The sequence below is a fragment of the Mustela putorius genome, unplaced genomic scaffold, assembly GCF_011764305.1.
Source record: "Mustela putorius furo isolate JIRA1106 unplaced genomic scaffold, ASM1176430v1.1 tig00003846_pilon_pilon_pilon, whole genome shotgun sequence".
NCBI lineage: Eukaryota > Metazoa > Chordata > Mammalia > Carnivora > Mustelidae > Mustela > Mustela putorius.
The window spans coordinates 12,345,227-12,362,757 of NW_025421999.1; the positions used below are offsets into that span (position 1 = coordinate 12,345,227).

A 17,531-nucleotide genomic window follows, 5' to 3' on the forward strand; every position below is an offset into this window, starting at 1 on the left:
ACAATTCATTCTTTGAATGTTTTGGTTATTGTGCATTCTGTTTTTACTAGAAAATAAGTTCTTCATATTTTGCTCTCAGAAAATTATACAAGCATATGACCATGACTAAAATACCCAACTGTCCAATCTTCAGTTGATTAGTAGGGATGTTGGATGAATGTTAGTGCCTTCAGAGATCTCAGTGGCAGGATACTAGGAAGTCTGAGGGGCCACAGTTTCTCCATTAGAGCTGTTTTATTGTCCCATTTAATTTTTACCATAGATAAATTTAAAATGAGATCATTTAATGTAAAATTTAGTTTTCATGTCCAAGGGGCAATCTGAGTGAAAAATGCCTTTTCCTTGACTCATATGAAACAAAAAGGATGCTCTTTGTCTTAACTATGTGCAATTATGCCTTCTTTGCTATTTTCCAAAGGACCTATGCCTACTTTCTGAAACATTTCAGTGTTTTTAACACTCATTCTCTTTCAGTTAGAGAAAGTCAAAAATCTTTAGGGATTCAAGAATCTCATATAGGTGTATGTTTTTTAAAATTAACTTTTACAGTTGGAATAATAGTTCCAGGCCTGTCAAAGGTTCTTGGTAGATATGTGATGAATGAATAAACAAGGCAGCCAGTCGGTGCACATGGAAAGGACGACGTGCTTTAAAATTTTCTGTGTCATTTTTAAAATATGTTATTGTGGACATCTATTATTTTGTCTACCAAGCAATGGTTCTTGGATAGCTCCTCCCTTGATTCCTAACAGAGCTGCCAAGTTCCCATGTGACACTGCTGGACATAGTGGTATGCACTTGAAACAAGCTGGACCAATAAATCCCAGGCTTTTTGAACTTTTTGTCTAGAAAATAAGGTCAGTCGCTTTCTAGTGGTTGAAATTATGAGACATACAGTCTGACTGGTGTTAGTGGTAGCTTAGCAGTCTGAAATGTGGGCTCTGAACTTCAGGAAGCTTCCAGTGGCCAAAGGCGGGACAATATGGGCATCAATAAGAATAGTAAATGCAACGGATTGAAACAGTCAAATATGTTAGAATCTATGAGTTCATAACACTACCAAAAAATATGAATTGGGTACTTTTGCTAGGGAGTCAACTCATTATTTTGAACACTAATTAACAGAGGAAAAGAGGCTATATGTTGTTTTTAAATTTACAATACATAAAGATAGTTAAATAGTTAATGAGGAAAATTTTAATCTATAGAATTATTCCAGCTAATGAACAGAGAGGGAATGATAGAACATATTACACTCAGCCGCAGATGCCATAATGAGCTATGCAGTACAATATCCACTAGTTATCCATGGTTATTGAGCACTTGAAATGAGGCTGGTCCAAGGTGATATGTGTTATAAGCAGTGCTGTGCTGGTAAACATCTAATAACTGGCTCTCTGAGATGGAGGGAAAAAAAAATCTGCTTTGTGATATTTGCTGTGATATAAATACTACCACTGTGGCCAGTTTTTAGCTACCCAGTGGGATGTCATGTATCCCATCCCATAAAGCTGGAATGAGATGCTCAGCCTTCATGGACCGGTGCAAGCAGCTTCCGACACCTACCAGCTATGAGTGGAAAAAATGCACAGGACTTTGAAAAGTTAATCTGAAAATAAATTTTTCGTAAGTGTTGAAATGATAATATTTTGGATATATTGAGTTAAATAAAATATATTATTAAATTGATTTCACTGTTTAAAAATAGGGGTACTAGAACATTCTAAATTACATGTGTAGCTCATGTTATATTCATCTTGGGTAGTGCTGCTGTGGACAGTGATCATCACTAAGTGTCTACATACCAGGTAGATAGATAATCAGTTATTATGTGACTCCTGGTGGAAGTATATAACACCACCTATGAAGCAATCTTTTTAAAGAACCAACCTTGTACAAGATCAATCCTTTAGGATAATTACTGGGTTAATAGGAAATACAGAAGGCAGAAGAACATGTTACATGACATCATAGGGCTGTAGTCAGCAAAGTCCAATATATCAAGAATATACTGTAGGATCCAGTTTCTTTAATAAATATGTACATTACAAGGGAGGGAAAGAGAAATGGTGGGAGAACCTATGCGGTAAAAGAGGCTTAAGAAACTATCAACTGATTATAATTTGTAGGCCTTACTGGGGTCTTCAGTCAAACAAACATACTGTATGAAAGAAGCCCTATTATGACAACTGGAAATTTGAACACTAGATTGTTAATGATATGTAGGTTTTGTTGTTAATAGTACAGGTGTGATAATGGGATTTTTGTTATATTTTTTTAAATGCTTATCTTTTTTAGAGATAAATACTAAAGTATTTACAGATCAAATGGTAGCATGTCTGGAATTGCTTCAAAATAATACGGGAGAGGATAAATGAGTGGGGCTATGTATGAAACAAGATTAGTCATGATTATTGTTGAAGCTTATCAAGGGTACTATGTTTACTGTTATATGTTTAAAATTTACCATAATCAAGTTTTTAGGAATTTGTAAACAAGGTAGGTATAAATGTATTTTCATCTTTTTGTGTATATTTGGGCATTGGATCTCCTAGATACAGAAAGGTATTTGAGTGCTTAGAAGTTTAAGAATCCTTTGTCATTTACAAGGGATGTAATAAGTATCATGTACTATTCCACTGTATTTTCTTTTCAGAACAATATTATTCTTGGTGACTCTTACTAAAAGATATTTCTGAATTCCTATTTTACTTTAGTTCTCCATGTCTTTTGTCATATGTCAATTTCTACTTCAAATGTAACTGTGTAGGTCTTATCTAACCTAATAAAGTGTTGGCTCTTCAAAAGAGAGAGAGAGACTTAAGAGATATGGCAATCAAATGTAATGTTTGGGTACCATTTGGATCCCAAAGCAAATTAATCACCTATAGAAAAAAACAAGTTGTGAAACAACTAGAAACTTTAACATTGGCTGGATATTTGATGATGTTAAGGAAGTGTTGCTAATTGTTAAGTCTAGTATTGATGTTGCTGTTATGGTAAAAATTCTCTTTCAGAGATATGCACTAATATAATTATGAATGAAATGAAATCATGGGATTTGCTTCAAAAGAATCCAGTGCCAATGGGGAGTTAATGGCAGGGGTATATATGAAACCAAAGTTGATGATTGTTATAGCCATGTGTATCCTAGCAGCTAGATTAGTCCATGCATTGGGATCAATTGTGCTAGTCTTTCCACCTTCATGTATCTTTTAGCTATTCCACAATAATAATAAGTTAATGGGCTCTGGCAATAGACCACTTAGGTTTGAATCCTGCCTGTACCACTGTTTAAGGTTATGACCCTAAACAATGAGGGTCATCATCCTCATCCATCAAATGGAAATGTTACTTGTATCTACTTCAAAGGTTATGAAAATTAATTAATATAAAAGAAAGGGAGGAAATAGACGTGTAAAGGCACAGGGACTTGAGACAGTGGAAGCTGACATGATTGAAGTCCCAGTGTCCAATTCCCCAAGCCCATCTTAGTCTCTTTAGGTCCCGTAAAATACTCCAGAATCCTTCTAATCAACTCCCCTTTTTGCTCAAATAGGTTCAAATGTGTGTCTCTGTCTCTTGCAGCTAAAATAGTGCCAGTAATAGGTAAACATACATTTTTGCTCTAATATCCTATGAATTTGAAGTTTGTTGTGTGTGGGCTGGGAGCAGCCTCTCTTTGATGGGTTACTTTTCTGGGGTCTCTACTTGGGCTCCAGGATAGTAGCCTCTCAGTTTGGGTAAGGTATTTGGTGTTTAGTTGAGAGCTTCCTTTGTTATCTGGTTTGTTTGACTGAATGTTAATCTTAAGAAAGTTCATTTGACTGCTCTAAAATGATATCTGTCTTATGTTTGTCTGTCTATCTATCTATCCTGTCATCCAGGATAGGTACTCTGATAGAAACTGGAGGAGATAGCAGTGAAGATCAGATGGTCTGTCCTTCACACATCTTACAATTAAGGAGGGTATGATTTAGGGGTGCATCTGACTACACTAGCAGAAAATTTTCCCGAGCATGGAGATAGCTCCGGGTCTCACACAGAGTGAGGTTCACAGGGGCAGGCAGAGCAGGGCCAGAATTAGGTTGAAATGAGTGGAGGCACTTACTTCAGGTGCAAAATTTGAGGGGCTGCCAAAGCACTTGGTAATCAAGATGAATAATGGTTTACTGTCACTGGAGGGGGAAGAAGGTGTCCAAAGGTTATTTATTGATACGATAAGTTCAGAGACAATTTTCAAAGCTTAAGATTCAAACTTCACTGCATGTCGTGATCTACAATTTCATTTAAATTAAAAGATTTAAGATGGCTTTGGTTCTTTCAGGAGTTTTATGTCTGAAATGATAATACTTTGTTTTTCAAAATTCTCTAGAGCCAGTTAACTTCCAGAGTATCATGATTTATTGGGGTATATGAAGAAATTGAGACCATTTTTATCACTATTTTATCTATACAATCAATTAATGGAGAGATTAGCAATATTTTATGATTTACAGATATAATTTATGGGACTACTTACTAAAAAATTTGTTTTTACTCATACACATGAAAAACCAAAAAAAGTTTAGATCAAGGACCTGCAACTAGGAACTTCTGGCCCCCACCCCACTATCACTGGGAGGGACAGGGTCCCATAGCTTCAGGGTCCTCTCCAAAAAACCAAAAAATTAAGAGCAATCAATGTTTTCAGCCAATGAGTTTCAAACCTTCCTTTATCATGGTGGGCTTCTACAGCCCATTCCAAACATCATTCTTCAGCTGCTTACTTCTGCAAATTGAATTTATGGTATTTGCTCCCCACACAATTCTCCTTCCATCTGCGGTCTCAATGCCATTAATTAATACCACCTTCTTACTACCACTTTGGAAATATGGCCAGTCACTCCAGGAAACTTCCTATCTCTCATGTGCTAATGCAATCAGTCATCAAATCCTCTCTATTCTATCTCCTAAATACTTCTTGAATCCATCCTATTCTCCCCACTCAATGAGATATATTACCAAGTCTCACCTGTGCTGTCTTAACGACCCTTCCCCTCACCCCCTTGCCCCTAGAAATCTTTCTGCATCCAAATTGATTTCCCTCCACTTTGTTTTCTGCCAAGCAGACGTAATGATCTGATGTTGTCCTGTGGTTTAAAACCCTTTAATGTCTACTCATTGCTCTTAGGATAAAACCCCAAATCTTTCAGTCCCTGCATGATCTCCCTCACTCCACCTCCCACTCTCTTTTCTCTGTTCCATTCAAAGTGGTCCCCTTCCAGTTTTCAAATACCATGCTGCTTTCTGCCTTAAGATGTAATCGTATAATGTTGAATGTAATGTTCAATCTGCCTTGAGTGCTCGAAGCCTACTTACTTGCCTGACAAACTCCTCTTTACTTTTCAGGTTCTAACTTAAGGGTCAGTTGTTAAGGACCCTCCAGAGTAGGTCAGGTGCCCAACTCTCAGTGTAGCCTGTGCTTTTCTTTCAAAGCACATAGAAATGAATATCTGCTGCCCCATTATCTCATAAGGCCCAAGAGAACAGGAACAATGCCCCCAATGCCAAGGTCCAGTGCCCCCAGCATCAGACTATTTGTTGCATTAATGAATAAACAGGTATCTTTAGTGGTGGTGAATTCCGTACCTGCGCATTTCCCTAAATGACTGCTTTAGGTGTACATTTTCCTTTTTCATTAGTTTTTTTCATTTATTCTATAAATGTTCTAGGTGCCACTTTCTTTCAACTGATTTGTAGTTTTGTTTGTGTTTCTCCGGATATCATTTTTAACCAGTTTGTAAAGGTTAAGGTTTCTACCCAAACTTGAGTGCTAGTCACTGTACTACCTACCACTTACTAATTTGGGGGATTTAAGGCAAGTTACCTAGTTATATCTATATTAGATGGTTTTCATGAGCTTTAAGTAATAGAAGGATAATGAAACAGAATAGTTAATAGCACCTAGTTGGAGCTCCGTGAATGTTCTTTTCTGTCTGACTTCAGTGGTTAAAGAAAAAGTGCTCAGTTCTTGCTCCCTCCAGGGTATAACTCTTGAATCCCTTTTCCCTAAGCACTAATCAGATAGGTCTCTGGGCCGAAATTCAAAGAGATCTCTCCAGTTTTAATCCCTTATTAACTTAATGAGTAATTAAGTTTTTTTTGTTTGGTGAGTAAAAATTGGACCTGAGTTCTGTAATTTAGGCTATTATCCGTGTGCTTAACAAAAGAGAAAAATCACAGTTTTCTACGGATCTTATCCCATCTTTCCCACAACAATCAAATAGAAGATCAATTTAGTGATGAGATATGCAGTTAATTCTGGAGCCTGGAAGCACATCCATTAAGCTGTTATGCTAATGCAAGCAGGAGGTGTGGAGGGCCTGTTGGCAGGATGAGAAAGAAAGGGGAAAGACAGGAGATAGATCCTAAAGGGAGGCCTTTTCTGATGGCTAACCTAAAGAAACTACTCTCTACTTATCATTTTGTTCTAATTTTCCATGAAGCACTTATCATTATCTGATATTTTCCTTGTTTACTTTTCTGTTTATTAGTTGTCTCCATCCACTAGAATGTAAGCTCCAAAAAATAAGGAACCATGCATGTCCTGTTTGCTATTAGAGACCTAGCACCCAGAACCAAGCATGCCATAAAATAATACTTCGTATATATTGGTGGATTGAAGAAGTTGTTGCTGGAAACAAGAAGCAACCACGTGTAGTCAAAATAATTTCAAGGTTTAATGCTTGACCAAGATAATAAGGTACAAAATAATAACAAAGAGAAATATTCTTATAGAAGGAGTAGGAAGGTTTTTGTTTCACTTTGTTTTCTTGTAGGAGGAGATGAGTTTTTTTTTTTTAAATAAATGTATTTTTCTAGATTATTTATTTAATCAGAGAGAGAGCACAAGCACGGGGAGCACCACCCAGAGGGAGAAGCAGGCTCCCTGCTCAGCAGAGAGCTCACTGTTAAGTCAGACACTTAACTCACTGCACACTCAGGTGTCCTGAGATGAATTTTAATAGTTGTAGATATGTTAAGTTGCAATGGTGAGAAATCATGAAAGGTGGAAATTTCTGACTGATGGCTCTTTATACTAAGGACATGATTTTAAAATGAGATTTAAACAAAACAAAACAATGGGGGCATATAGGTGGCTAGTCGGTTAAGTGGCTGCCTTCAGCTGAAGTCATGGTCCCAGGGAAGCCTGCTTCTCCCTCTCACTCTGCCTGCCTGCCGCTTCTCCTGCTTGTGTTCTCTTTCTTTTTTCCTCTTTCTTTCTTTCTCTCTGTCAGATAAGTAAGATTAATTTTTTTTAAAGGACAGTTTAAAAATAAATAAATAAAACAAAACCTTCTTTAGTTCTAGGCCCTGTCCTAGGCCATAAACACGCAAGGATGAACAACCATCTCTGCCCTTTGGGAGCCCATATATAATGAACAGAAAGGAATAGATAACCAGTTATGATGTAAAATAAAAGTTGTAGTGATAAAATGACAGACACAGTGAAATGGGAACACAAAGGAGGGACTATATAATTCTGCTGACATTGTGGAAGTCCAGGATGTCTTCCCAGGGTGAACAGATGAGCATTAAATTTAAGGAAAATAAAACCAGGGCAAAAGCCCTGAGCTACATGGTAGTATTCATGTACAGCACACAGTGTATGCTTGACAGATCATTGCAAGTGATCAGTGGGCACGAATCAAGGTACTGGTTCATTTAGAAAGAGAAAATCCAGGGCACATGGGTGGCTCAGTCGGTTAAGTGTCTGCCTTCAATTTAGATCATGATCCCAGGGTCCTGGGATCCAGTCCTGTGTTGGGCTCCCTGCAGAGGAGGGAGCTTCTCTCTCTGGCACCATCCCCCATTCTCTCTCTCTCTCTCTCTCTCTCTCTCTCAAATATATAAAAATCTTTTTAAAAAATAAATTTTAAAAAGAGAAAATCCATATCATTGTCTACTTTGCTGATATTAGAAACCATACTTCCAAAGAATTTTTAGTAATATGAGAAAATGTTTTTACTAAGACAGTTTTTAAAAAGTAGAATATAAAATTGCACACATAGTTGGATTCTAAAGATTTATTTTCTTCTTTTGGAGTTTCCAAATGTCTCATATAAGGAATTTATTAATCAGTCTCTTCCCCAATTCATAACTAACATGTTTACCAAGGTAGCGTAAAAGAAATAAAGTGGAAGAAATTAAATTGGAAAAGAAAGAGGTGGAAGAGGGAGGTATATAAGAATATTAATCATAGCTGTCTCAGGATGGTGGGGTTATGTGTGATTTTTGCTTCCTTTTTCATGCTCTTCTGAAATGTCAAGGTCTCTACAAGGAACTATAAATGGATTATAAAAAATATAGATTCCATTTACTTACTAACTTGTTTAACAATTAAGTATAAGTTTAGTACTTACTATGTGCTTAGCACTTTCCTCAGTGCTAGAATTAGAAGTTTGGAGGTTAATACAAGCCCTTTGTTTGAGTCATTAGACTCACAGAGAGGCACTTGAGTGGTTTAGTCAGTTAAGTGACCAACTCTTGATTTCGACTCAGGGTCCTGGGATCAAGCCCTGCATCAGCTCCCTGCTCAGCGGGGAGTCTGCTTGTCTCTTTCTCCCTCTGCCCCTATCCCCACTGGGTTTTCTCTCACTCTCGAACAAATAAATAAATCTTAAAGACTTAATATATATGACAACTTTAGCTGGGTAGGTAGGTAGGTAGTGATGGGACTCGAACAGGGATCACTCTCCTCTGGTTCTGGACTCTCCTCCTTTTATCATCTTAACACTGTGTGCAAGAAGGATGGGATTTGATTTGGCCAACCACAGAATCAAATAGCAGCATGTCCCTTAGTGGATACCCCTCCATATCCTTTTGATCCACTAACCTCCCACTCTGCATTCAAAGTTCCGTTTTGTAAATACCCTTTCTCTATTCTGAAACTTCACAGGCTGCTCTTTACCCCCAAATATGGGACTTTTCTACCTGACATTCATGCCCTTTCCAGTCTGGTTTTTGCACTTTTCAGATACTGTATTTGGTCTGCTCATTGCTAAATAACAAATTTATCATGTGCGGTCTTCCTCTCCGTGATTATTCCCAGCTTTCCTCTTATTATTAAGTAGTTTTCTCAACAGAGGTGTGTGGCAAGAGGAAGAGACAGCCCGTGGCTAGTCAAGGAATAGGATTGAACCTTACACTACCAATCATAAAGGTTTAACTTCTGTTTGGGTCTCTACTTAACAGGTGTATGGCTAAATAATTTTGACTTATCTGAAAAGCCTGTGTACATTATAGGATTATTGTTCATCTCTTCATTTATGAATTCTCATGTAATGAGTTTTTTATTACATATTTCCTATTCACCAAGCTCTGTGTTGGGTACTGGGCATTCATCAGAACAAAATGGGCAGAGTCCCTGTTGGTCCTGGATCTAGAGGGAAATGACAAAAACACCAACTAAACTAGAAGTAAACAAAGTTACTAAAAATTGTGATAAATATGAAGAAAACAAATAAGAGCAAGAGGGAGAAAGTAGGAAAGGGTGAGTATGATAATATTTTCGTAAAACAATGAGAGGGAAGGAGCTTAGTTAATGGTAGCGAATACGTTTTTTAAGTAGAACCATATATACAGAAACCCTGAGTTGGGTTTTATTATATTGGAAGGCTTTATTATATTGGAAGAACTAAAAGAAGACACTTTCTAGGAGCCAAGTGGAAAGGAGAATGCCATGAGATTATGTTGGAGATGGGCAGCCACATCTTTAGGGCCTCACAGGCCACAATAAAACACATGGATATTGGGGCACCTGGGTGACTCAGTGGGTTAAATAAAGCTTCTGCCTTCAGCTCAGGTCATGATCTCAGGGTCCTGGGATCGAGCCCCACATCGGGCTCTCTGCTCAACGTGCTCCCCACCCCCCACCTGCCTCTCTGCCTATGATCTCTGTCTGTTAAATAAATAAATAAAATCTTAAAAAAAAAACAAAACACATGGATATTATTCCAAGGGTTATTGGGTAGCAGGAGCATCTTAAACCGGGGGGTGACATATCTGACTTAACTTGTCCTACCAATTGTGTGGAGAATGGAATGAAGTAAAGGCCATCAATTGTAACCCAAGGCAGTGACTTTGAAGGTCTAGACTAAGGAGTAGCAGTACAGGTTGAGAGAGAGAGAAAAGTAGACATACTCAAGACATACTTTGGAGGTAGAAGGTGTGGAGACATTACAGAATAATGAACTGGGCAAATTCAGCGGACCACAAAATGCTGTCAATACTCACGTTTTACTCCCATCCCACTGGGCCTTGTTGAACTGAGAGGGCTTGTGAAGAGCTGCTCTGGGGCCAGTCAGGCCTCCTGGTATCTGCTCTTTGTGTATGTACTGGGTTACCTGTCCGTCCAACTTAAATCTGCTCGTCTAAAAAATTTATCTTCTTCTTAAACTTATTTATTCAAAAAGTACTGAGCTCTTAGCATTCATCTAAAGACAAAAGACTTGAATATAAATGTATCCAAAACATGACATATACTGTTTCCATTCAAAGATATCCTTTAAATACAAAAGAAGCTCCTTTCTCAAACTATGAAAATTATGTGCTGGCATAAGCAAAGTACATTGATGGGGAGTATCAGAACAGAATCATAATTTGCACTAGAATTTAAGGTTGCAGATTTTTTTTAAAGATTGTTTATTTGACAGAGATCATAAGTAGGCAGAGGGGCAGGCAGAGAGTGGGGGGAAGCAGGCTCCCTGAGAGCCTGATGTGGGGCTTGATCCCAGGACCCCGAGATTGTGACCTGAGCCAAAGGCAGAGGCCCAACCCACTGAGCCACCCAGGCACCCCAAGGTTGCAGATTTTTATGTCTAACTAAGGAACGATGCATTAGCTGAGTCAAGATTATAAAAAATAACCATTGCATAGAAATAGGTCTTTGATTTTATGATCTTTATTTTACCAATATAGGATAGTGAATTAATCTTAGTGAATTTCCCTATACCTTACCCCCAAAATGCTTCTAGACAAACAACAAATCCCCCTACCTGCCAAAACATAATGAAAAATGCTTCTTTTGCTCCAATAACCTTAATGTTTTTGAGGAGGTTCTTTGAATTTCAGATAGATCCAGTCATTCCAAAATAATGATAAAGTCTAACCTATCTGCCTACTTCAATTCTAGCCTTTGTTTAAAGTAAATGGATTAACATTTTCATTGTTGGAATTTTCTCCAATCTAGGTTTGATAGGTTATCAGCAATTAAAAAAAAACAAAAAAAGCCGCCACCACCACAGCCCTCCTTAGCTCACTCTCCTCGGTATACTCTCCCCATTCCTAAAACCCCTTTCTTTCCCAAAAGATCATGACTATTTTTTTTTTTCTAAATGAAGGCAATGGACTAATACCTTCCTTTAATCACAGTTGCTTAAGTTTTTCCTTGCTGAGATGCTTTTTTTTTTTTTTTTTTTTTTTTGTTTGTTTGTTTGACAGAGATCACAAGTAGGCAGAGAGGCAGGCAGAGAGAGGAGGAAGCAGGCTCCCTGACAAGCAGAGAGCCCGATGTGGGGCTCGATCCCAGGACCTCCCAGGACCCTGGGATCATGACCCGAGCTGAAGGCAGAGGCTTTAACTCACTGAGCCTCCTAGGTGCCCCTGAGACGCTTGTGATAAATGTCTGTCTGATATTATTATTATTTTTAAGTTCAGGTGTGTCTTTGCATTTTTTAATATGGTGAGTGTTAATGATTTCTGTTCTTTCCTTGTCACTTTTTCAGAACACTTGTAGTATTGGACCAAAATAAAATTTTCGGGAGTTCATCCTTCCAACCACCATCCTTCCAACCTGCCTTGATGGTCTCCTTGGGGCTTCATGCCAAGAGTTGTGGTTAGGACTTCTGAACATGTCTGTTTTCCAATGTAATATTTTAAACTGCTTCAACCCCAAAGGAGAAAGTAACCCCAAGTCCTTTTAAAAGGTCTATACATTTTATTTGGGAAGAGGAAGAGAATTTCCATGCCATGATTGACCTTGTCATCAAGATACTTTCTTTCCTCTACAGGTACAGACTCTTATTTTATTTTGACAGTCTTTCTTTTAATTCTGATTACAGCAGTGAATATTATGGCCTCTTGGATTGTTATCTTCTTTTTTTCCTTTTTTGCATGATTTGGTCAAGTGTATGTTCTCTATCTCTGAATGTTTCCTAAACACTGACATTTATAGCTTACATAATTTCATTGTCTCATCACTAACGGCAAAATGAAAAGCAATTATGGTAGATATTGTCTCTGTTCTCTGATATGCAATGTAAAGTCATTTTATACATATAATATATAAAATTATATAAAAATACATCCCCCTAATAGGCAAAGTTTCCTTTTATTCCTGTCTCCCCTCCTCTGTCTCTTCTGATTACGTCTCAGGTTCACATCAGCTATTAGCAACATGACCATTTCTTACACAAGGAAACACATCTATCTTCAGGCAAAAATGGTCTTCTAGGAATGGCAATTCTAAACTATATCCCAAGTCTTTCACCTCCCCTATAGTGCCAGAACCTTCACTGTCAGCATGGAGACGATGGGAATTGTGGACTTTCGAAACTGGAGAGGCAGTTGAAGGCAGAACTGGCCCTGAAGCAGAATCTCAGGAATTGGATTCTTTCCAGGCTGAGCTGGAGATTCTCAGCAAGACATGTACTTCTCTGAGCCCCAGCTTCCTTTTATGTTAAATAAGAATAATACCTTATAGGTTCAAAAGCATATCAGTGTACTTTGTAAAGTGATATGTTAATTGATGCTATTATTCATTTAAAAGTAAAGGCAACAAATAAATAAGAGTAGGAATTTAAAGAATCAAACTTTGGAGGCCCTGGCCCATAAATCCTTGTCCTCATCTGAGTTTTCCACCTTTCTGTTGTTAAATTCCATTACATTCTTGCTCCAAAACCAAAAATGTTTGAAATAATATAAATTGCCCGTTGGGTTTTTAAAGAGCTCTGCAAATATCCTGAATTCAGTAGTCATTCACAATTAGAATGTTTTAATGAGAAGTTAAGACAACTACACTGAGAGCATAGGAGTTTTATTAAGGAAGAACAGAGCAATCATTAGGGAATATGACATTTTCAAGGAAATGGATCAGGCCCAACTGGAGGGAAGCACTGGGACCTTGGAGAATCACCAGCAGGAGAGAGAAACAGGGAGAGAAGGGTGGCGATAACAGGACAGACGTCACATCTTCTAGAATTTTCCTCTTTATGGAGGAAATGGGGGAAAGCTCTCTATTCCTCTGTCCTCAGTAATGCTTCTAGGACCCAGAATGCAAGCAAGTGGTATATATATATAAGATCAAGCAGGTTTTTGTGCACTTGCCTAGGAACTCAACCATCACAGTGTTTCTGAAAGAAAAATGTATTCCAACTTCCAAAGAGCCAACCCTCAAATGCATTTTTGGAATGCAATCTGTTTGAAAGTGAAATAACCAGGCAGCCTGGATGAGTTCTCTTTTGAAAGAGTTTGCAGTGAGAAACATATCAGCTTCTGTGAAAAACTGTTTTCTAATGGGGGCTGAGTCTTTTGTAGCTATCTTATATACTTTCTGGAAGGAATATATAAATGAGGTGAGACATTAAAACATTTAGGTAGATTTCAAGATTTTTAAGACAGCCATAGAATAGTTTTGCCCTATTCAGATATCCTGGAGATCTTTTATTGTTCCCCCCCCCCCCATACCCATGAAATCACCTATTTACTTTAGGATATTACAGGACTTCCTTAAATATATCCTAAGAATCATGTCATTATAATAAATCATAGCAATGTGAAAAAAAAACTCTGTAAAACATGCAATACTGTATAGCCATGCCCATGGTTTGCTTATTAGCCTTCTCTGGAGTATGTAACATTACTTATAATTTAAAAATTAAAGCAGTTTGGGGTGAGATAATTTCCAAAGTTCAACAAGTACTTGAACTTTTTTAATCAGGATAGTTATAACTTAGAATTTCTTCTACAGTAATTTTACTGAGATAAATGATATGAATAATGAATTATTCATTACTGAATTATTCCAGCCTACTCATTCCTTTTACACATTAGCTTATGACTGCAATCCTAGTAAAATTTATGTTCAAGAAAAGAGCTAACTTATTTTTTCTTTCTAAGGGTTAGTCACCCATGAGGAGGGTCCAAACCAGGACATCCTTCTCTGGAAAAATGCTAAACTAGACGAGGTATCAGGACAATAGGCTTGAAACAGGACAAACATGGGAAGTCATGACTGTGGTCCCCTATGCATAGCTGTGTTTGGCTGCCGAAATTTCCCTCTGAACACTGCATGATCTGCGATAGAGGGAAGTAGCATGTCTTAGCGCAAAGAACTCACCCACCCAACTGACTCAGGTTCCTGGCTAGAGAAGAGACTCCTTGTCCATCAGCTCTTTAAAACAGGAAACTAGAGAAAGGTTTCTTTTACCTCCTTCTTCCAACCAATGATCAAATCTCGCTATTTTCACTTCCTAATCCATCCCCTTCTACCCACTCCACTATCACTACCTTGGTTCAGGCCATTGTTGTCCATCACCTGTGTGATGGCAGCAGCTTGCTATTGGCTTTCCGTTCTACCTCTTGACCCCTCCTATCCATTTTTCACACTGATGCCTAACTGATCTTTCCCAATTGATCCTTCTTTTAAAAATCCTTTTTGGGTCCCCATTATCCCCAGATCAATCTTTACCCTGCCCTCAAAGACTCTGCATAATTGGATTCTTCTCTCCAGCCTCCCCTGCTCATAAGCCCCATCCCCACCCTGCCGTCTCCACTGGCCACCCTGTGCTTCAGTGTATTGAGTTACGCCCAGTCCCTGGAGTGCACCTCCCATTTAACAGTATTTTGCGTGAACACTTCCTCCTCCAGGCTCTCTATTCTAACTCACCCCATCCCACTCCAGTGCCTGAAATTCCATCTTCGTTACTTAGATCTCGGCTTAGCAAGGGCTTCCAGGAAGCCTGCCTCCCCGCAGGCCCCAAGTCCTTCCCATGGACTACCATCACGATAATCTCTACTTCTCTATTCAGAGCCCTTAATCAAACTGTGGGTTGTTTCTTTGTCTGAAATCCCACTGGACTGTGACTGTGAGGGCCTGCACTTCAGGGTTTCCTGGCCTTGACTTTCCGGCAACCTGTTTTGCATAACAGATCAAGAAAATCTGCTTGCTTTCCTGAATGCCAGCCTGACTTTGTGCCCATTCCTAATCCCCAGGCTTTGGCCCCAATTTTTATTTTTTGCAGATCACAGTAAATAGCTAATCATACCATCTTGTCTCATTCATTTTCTCCCATGCTCTAAGGCTTCTTCAGTGGAAATGAATCCTATGTACCTTATGAGTGCCTGAGGGCAAACAACATATGGAAAGGAAAATTGGCTTATTGCCATAAAAAACACGAACTCAGCAGATTTTTCTTTCCTCCTAAATTTAACTCAATGAAGAAAAGTGCTTACATCACCAAAGCTTGAGAGACCCCCAGGGAAGTCACTGACAGCTGATTTCTCAATCTCTCCTCAAAGTACTGTAGAGGGCAAATGCCTCCAGTTTTAGGATCTGTGCATTCAGGGATTGGTGAAGGTGCTTAAATATCATGAAATACTATATAGAGACTCATTAAGATATGTTTACGATCACTGTATTCTTATCTCACATTTAAGACTGTCCTTCAAACACAAAAAGATGTAGAAGCATAGCCTCCCCCTCATTTGGGAGAATACCTTGGAAACACAATTTCAGCTATGTGAAAATAAACAAGGATAAGCTTAGAGCAAACAGTATGGTGATCTTCTGGAATTCACGTATGAAGACAGCAGCATCCATCCCTGGCTAAACGCATCCCCTTCCTCTATGAGCTCTATCTCAGGTCATACCCCTTTTGAAATCTCATGGCCAGATAGTAACAAACTGAATAAAATGTTGCTATTTAGAACCAGTGTGCCCAGAGTTAAAGGGGAACAATTTTTTTTTCCTTTCGATCCTAATTTCAATAACTCCTTTTTTCTGTGGATATTTATTTAAGGTTGGTTGAGAAGGGTGCTTTGATGGTCCAAGCTTCTATGAATACATTATGGACTAGATCTGTTAGAATAAATTGAGCATATTTTAGGAAACTGTTTAGGACGCCAGTGTTCTTTCTGTATTATTATTTATTTATCTGTGAGAGAGTTTGAGAAAAGGAGCAGGAGGAGGGGCAAAGGGAGAAGCAGACTCCTTGCTGAGCGGGGAACCCAATGTGGGGCTTGATCCCAGGACCCTGGGATCACGACCTGAGCCGAAGTCAGGTGCTTAACCGACTGAGCCACCCAGGCACTCCTCTTTCTGTATTTTGAAAGAAGTATCTTTAAAAATATTATTTGAATATTTGGGAAACACAATGAAGTACTTATTTACATGCAGCGTAAGTTAGCTCTCATTATATCTAGTAATTTAGATAGACAGTGAGTGACCTACCCCATCCATCTTTTTCCTACAGCGATTAGAAGGAAATCCCATGCTGGGATGCCTGGGTGTCTCAGTGGGTTAAAGCCTCTGCCTTTGACTCAGGTCATGATCTCAGGGTCCTGGGATCAAGCCCTGCATCGGGCTCTCTGCTCAGCAGGGAGCCTGCTTCCCCTTCTCTCTCTGCCTGCCTCTCTGCCTACTCGTGATCTCACTCTCTGTGAAAGAAATAAATAAAATCTAAAAAAAAAAGAAAGAAAAGAAAGAAAAGAAAAGAAGGAAACCCCGTGCTTTAAATGTCCCATACTGCATGACCTGGTCTTGCCTACTTCTCCAGCTCCACCTTGTTCCTTGCCCAGTATGCTGTATCCACACTGGCCTTACTTCAGGTCGTCGTCAGACACCAGAGAATCTTAATCTTAGTTGGCTGGGCCTTTGTGCATGCTGATCCATCTGGAATGCTATTCTCTCACCTCTTTCCTGGCTGGCTGCTTCAGAGACCTTAGATCTTAGTCTAAAAGTCACTTTTCTGGAAAAGCCTTCTTTGAATATCTGTTTCCTTCTCTCCTGTTTTTCGCTAACATAGCCCCTAGTTCTTCCTTTTATAGGGCTCACCCAGTTTATTATTTATTTGTGTGTTGTCTCTTTCCTGCTAGACGGTAAACTCCTTGAAGGCAGGAGACACATCTAACTTGTTCCTTATTGAATCCTTCGTACATGGCCTGGCACATACTAGGCTCTCAATATGTATTTATTGAGTGAATGTGTGAATTCTGGTTTAGAAAAACATATACAATGTTGGCTCTGTGAATTACGTATTGCTTTGCATGGGTTTATATTTTATTAATCTCAACATACTTTATAGTATCACTATTGAATCATACCTACAAAGATAGTCAGATTACAGTAGTGGATTAAAGATTATTTTAAATAGTTTTGAGAAACACCAGTTCTCCAAGGATTGGTGGCCACTGGAACAGATGTGAGAGGTTGAGAAGATTGTGCTAAATCTTGCTTATGCTAGGATGTACCCTGGAAATTATCTTTTCAT

At 38.7% G+C, this 17,531-nt stretch overlaps 1 long non-coding RNA gene across 1 annotated transcript in view; it reads left to right on the forward strand.

Annotated features, from left to right (window-relative positions):
• LOC106003899 overlaps positions 1-16,222 on the forward strand; it is a 34,420-nt gene extending 18,198 nt beyond the window's left edge. Inside the window, exons 2-4 of the long non-coding RNA XR_001176648.2 lie at positions 6,537-6,745; positions 11,769-12,053; positions 12,544-16,222. This is a non-coding gene — a long non-coding RNA (uncharacterized LOC106003899). The remainder of the gene's footprint in view (positions 1-6,536; positions 6,746-11,768; positions 12,054-12,543) is intronic.
• Positions 16,223-17,531: the final 1,309 nt, after the last annotated feature.